Source organism: Rattus rattus, chromosome 2 (genome assembly GCF_011064425.1).
Source record: "Rattus rattus isolate New Zealand chromosome 2, Rrattus_CSIRO_v1, whole genome shotgun sequence".
Taxonomy (NCBI): Eukaryota; Metazoa; Chordata; class Mammalia; order Rodentia; family Muridae; genus Rattus; species Rattus rattus.
The window spans coordinates 48,460,515-48,465,686 of NC_046155.1; the positions used below are offsets into that span (position 1 = coordinate 48,460,515).

Below are 5,172 nucleotides of genomic sequence, written 5' to 3' on the forward strand. Positions count from 1 at the left end.
TAATAGCTGCTCTTCGTTTAGTCTGAACTTAGGAAGTTTGCGAGAGGCTTTTTTATTAGCCTGTTGTGGAAGCTGCTAATACAGTGGTAGACTTGTGTGTGTGTGTGTGTGTGTGTGTGTGTGTGTGTGTGTGTGTGTGTGTGTGTGTGTGTGTGTGTGTGTTTGTGTGTGAGTGTGCGTGCCTGTGTCTGTGTCTATATATGTGTGTGTGTCAGAGTCTCTCTCTCTCTCTCTCTCTCTCTCTCTCTCTCTCTCTCTCTCTCTCTCTCTCTCTCTCTCTCCACAGACATACATATACACCTGGAAGAAGAGGACTATAGTCTTTCCTCAGCGATATCTACTTTCTTTTTTCTGACACAGCACCTCTCACTGACCTTGAACTCACCAAGTAGGCAAGACCGCCTGGCTAGTGCGCTTCTCAGATTCATTCTAATTCTCCATTGAAGAGATTATAATTTCTGGCCACCAGCATCAGATATTTAAAAAAACAGTTCTGGGGATTTCAGTCAGACCACTGTACTTTCAAGACAAGCATTCTGTGACTGGGCTATCTTCCTAGCCCCTTCACTGATAGATAACTACATTACAAAGAGTTGAAGGATGATACCGAAGTTTGGATTTGCATCTTTGAGATGCAAATAAAGCATTCTGAAAAGGGTCCATTCAGACCACCTGTACGGGCCAGGTCTGGAAGCTGTACCCTCTAGATGTATTCTGACATGCAAACATCTCACTCTAGAAACTTCATAATGTGCAAGTCACTAGGCTTCCTTTACACAGTCTGATGTGCAGTTATTGACTGGTAAACCAGGTCATCATGGAACTGACTGGATCACTTTCTCCATTCATTCCTCTCTGCTTCCGAGTCCGTGCGAGCTCTGTCTAAAGTATCCAGACAACTTACATCCTTACTGGCCATTCAGAATATCATGTCTCTATCTAGATTCAAAAATAAAGTTCATATTCCATTGTGTTAACCACTGTCCAGAGTCCTGCTGTTTCAAGCCCTGTTTGGACAGATTGCTAATGGAGAGGACAGGAGAGAGGCATCTCCAAGGACCTTCCAGTGTGCAGGTATCTAACAAGCCCATAACAGTCCTCATAGGACACATTTTGGTAACATTGTTTTCCGTGCTGAACAAGCACTCTCTATGGTACAAAAAGGTAATTGACTGGATCACCAAACCTTTTTTTAAGATAGTTTCCAATTTGGTTTTCTTCTGATTTGGGTTTCTTCAAAGTAATCTTTCCATTTTACACCAATCAGAATGGCTAAGATCAAAAGCTCCATCATCAGCATATGCTGGTAAAACTGTGGAGAAAGGGGAAGACTCCCCTTACAAGTGAGGGATGTTATTAAAGGGTTGTAGCTTTGGGAAGGTTGGGAACCACTTGTCTAGGACCTTATGAAGTGTCCAACTTATTTATTCTCTCTAGATCATACCTCCTCTCCCGACGGACTTGGCTAATGCACCCGTTCCTTTAAGACACACCATGCTTGACTCTCAGTCTGAAATCTATGAATCTCTTCTCGACTTCTTTCACATATTTCCATCCAGAGTTTATTTTGAAGGAAATTATTGATTGGTTCAACCTCTCTCCCACTGGATTGTGTATTTCTTGAGATTTGTATGACCATTGATAATTCAAGGGCGTGCCTGTATGTGCAGTGCTCGTTCTAAATGAACAAACTAGACACTAATACTGAAAAATAAACAGAAGAGTGCAGTGTGATGCATAAGAACTCACATTGCAGCTGAAAAGACGGCTTAGCAGTTAAGTGAACTTGCTGCTCTTGCACAGAATCTGGGTTCAGTTACAGCAATGACAAAATGACTTGCAATTATCTGTAACTTCAGTTCCAGGGGATCAAGTACCCTCTTGTGGCATACACAGGCATCAAACATACATATGATGCACATGCAAACATGCAAGCCATGACTCATAAAATTAGAAAAAAAATCTTAAAAAATTAAATGTAAAGTAATCTTGAAGAATATTTTAGGATAATATATATGTATATATATATTATATTATATTATATATATTAAATTTTATATGTATAAAGTTTATATATTTTTACAATCCAGATTTTATCCTCCTCCTGGTCCACACTCTGACTGTTAGACTTCTCATACCTTCTTCTATCCACCCTGTCTCTATGAGAATGTTCCCACTCTCCACACCCCTATCCTACCAGAACTCCCAAATCCCTGGGGTCTCCAGCCCTTTGAGGGTTAGGTGCATCTTCTCTGACTGAGTCCAGACCTCTGACCAGTCCTCTGCTGTAGATGTGTTGGGGGCCTTATACCAGCTGGTGTATGTTTCCTGGTGGATGTTCTAGTATCTGAGAGATCTCAAGGGTCCAGAATGTACCAGAGACCTGGGAGGTGAGAGACCTTAGATGAAATGCCCTACAGTGGAGAGAGAGAACTTGTAGAGCTCACCTTCAGCAGAAAGCCAGGGCATCACGTGAGGGATGGGGTTACTATCCCACAGTCAAAACTCTGACCCATAATTGTTGCTGTTTGAAAGAACTGTGGGGACAGAAATGGAGAAGAGCCTGGGGAAAAGAAGATCCAGCCACTGGCCCAAAGTGGGATCTAGAGCGAGGGGTGGCCCCAAGACTTGACACCATTACTGAGGTTATAGAGTGCTCACGAAAAGGGGTCTGTCATGACTGCCCTTTGAGAGACCCAACTGGCAGCTGATTCAGACACAGATATTCACCCAACCAATGCACAGAAGCTGCTGTCCCTGTGGTTGAATTAGGGAAAAGCTGGAAGAAGCTGAGGAGGAGGGGGACCCTGTAGGAGGACCAGCAGTCTCAACTAACCTGAACCTGGAGAATGTTCTTAAGACATTTTACTTATTACTTATTACTTCCTTTACTATTTGAGATTATAATACAATTACATCATTACTGCTTCCCTTTTCTTCTTCAAAACTCACCCAAATACACTGCCTTGCTTCAAATTCAAGGATTCTATTTATGATTAACTGTTGTGACATTCATATATGTAGATGTATATACATTCCTATTCCTAGATAACAACCTACCAAGTCTGTATAATGTTATGTGTAAATATGTTATGTGTATAATGTATATATATATATATATATATGTTATGTGTATATATGTTTTTAGGGATAATCACTTGGCGTTGGATAATCTATTAGTGTACTAGTCCCTGAAGAAGAGTATTTTTCTTGCTTCCAGCTTTCTGTATTTCTTGTGAGATTGAGGTCTCCTGGGATTTCCCCAGTCCATTTTGTCTTGTCTATTGTTGTTTCCATTCAACCCATACTTAGGATTTTGTTAATTTGTGAATACTGCCTGCCTGTTACATTTGGCCTTGAATGGTAATTCCAGAGAGGTTAAGTCATATCCAGTACATTAACAATTCAAAAGGAGCTCCGGATTAATAAAGAAAGGTGATCAGGGTATGGATTACAAACTCAGGAGCTTAGGGGAGAACACAGACCAACAGGACAGAGGCTGAGGCTGTTCTGAGCTTTACTGCTGAGAATGTCAGCTAAATGTGAAGCTGACTTTATTCTTGCAACCTTCTCAGTGAAATTTCATGTGAATGAAGTTGTCTTCTGTCCCCGTGAACAGGGATAAATGATAATGATCTTTCATTCATTCCATAAATATTTCCTTTTCCTTTCCTTCACTTTGGAAATCTATCTTGGGCATCTCTATTTCATGATTTTGGATCCCATTTTTTCTATAGAATATCAAAAATAGATGTCAATCCATGAGAGTTTTATTTAGCCTACAAAGAAAAAAACTATTTTGATGAATGTTAGAGTTTGGCTGCGGGCTATTTCCACAATATCATGGGCTAGAAGCTCGGTCCTCAGTGTCACAAAGTTGAACTAGTCGGATCTTAGTGCTTAGATTGTAGAGGCTGAATTTTAGCAGGGATTGCAGTACATTCTATAAAACCAGGTAATTTCTATCAAAACTAAGCCACTCTCCCTCCAGGCAATGGGCAAAGCCACACCTTGACTGGGATGTTGTTCTTATCTCAGTCAGGAGCAGAGCAGATGGCAGTCCTTTGTTCATCCTGGTTTGATGTCTGACTTGAGGGCCAAGGCTATCTTATGCCTGGGACTCATAAAAATCAAATTAAATCAAATGCAGGCATCCCTTTGTGGGATGAGGAAGACAGAGACATGCAGATGGTGGCCATGCTACCCACAGATTTGCCTTTCAGCACAGGACACAAGTGGGCTGTGGACACTTGCTTACCTCCACTCCACACTGAATGAATGGAGGATTACACCCCGGGGCCTGCCAGCCCCCGTGGCTAGCCTGCAGTTCAAGCCACCACAATCCATGAGTATCTGCTAGTAGGATGGGAAAGAAAGGTAAGTGGAAACAGGTAGAGCGTTCCAAAGAGCCATGGGACTGGAGTCTTGAGGGTGCAGAGAAGCCTACTGTGAGTGGTGAGCCCCACCACTGGGGGCCATAGGGGACTATGTGGTTATCCAATGGCTGGGAATAACAGGCCCCACCCCACACTGGTTGTGGCATTCTAGAGAGCCAGTCCTATCTCTCAACAGTAGTACTCTGGCAACTGAGACCTGTGCCCAAGCAGCACAGGGGAGCTGGAGCTGGTAGTGGGGCTGGGTATGAGTTTGTCTCCAGGAAATAAGTGTGAGAGAGCTGACCCTTCCACTTGTCTGCTGTGGGGTGGCATTTGCCACAGAGATGATCTTCTCCCTTTCCTTGCTAGATTTGTCAATTGAAGAAAGCTGCTCAGAGGGTCATGAACTTGGAAGAGTTAGCTCTCCTCCTCACCAGCTGCAGCATTTGGGAGAGCAAACGGTGAACCTCTCCTGGACAGCACACCAGAGTTAATATACATCTGCTAAGAGCGGTGTGGATGCAGGGATGATGCCTCTCCCACTCCAACCCTGCTTGCCACCTGTGTCACCTGGAAGAGTGGGCCCTTCACCTCACCTGGGTGGCACAGTGGTGCCCTGAGGTCATGAGAAAGGGTGAGCTGTCTCTGCCTTCACCAGCTACAGCACTTGGGAGAGCAGACCTTCCACCTTCTCTGGGCAGCAAACTAGAACTGGGCCTGCCACTCACCTGGCAAGAGGTGATATAATGCCATTCCCCTGATCCATTCCTTTGCCACTTGCATTAGCTGGGAGAGC

General features: G+C 43.5%; 1 non-coding gene across 1 annotated transcript; it reads left to right on the plus strand.

The window, feature by feature from the left end:
* The first annotated feature begins 3,983 nt into the window (after positions 1 to 3,983).
* On the plus strand, positions 3,984 to 4,127 carry LOC116895018. The gene has a single exon (XR_004387204.1). It is a non-coding gene; the product is annotated as a small nucleolar RNA SNORA48 (small nucleolar RNA).
* The last annotated feature ends 1,045 nt before the right edge of the window (positions 4,128 to 5,172 follow it).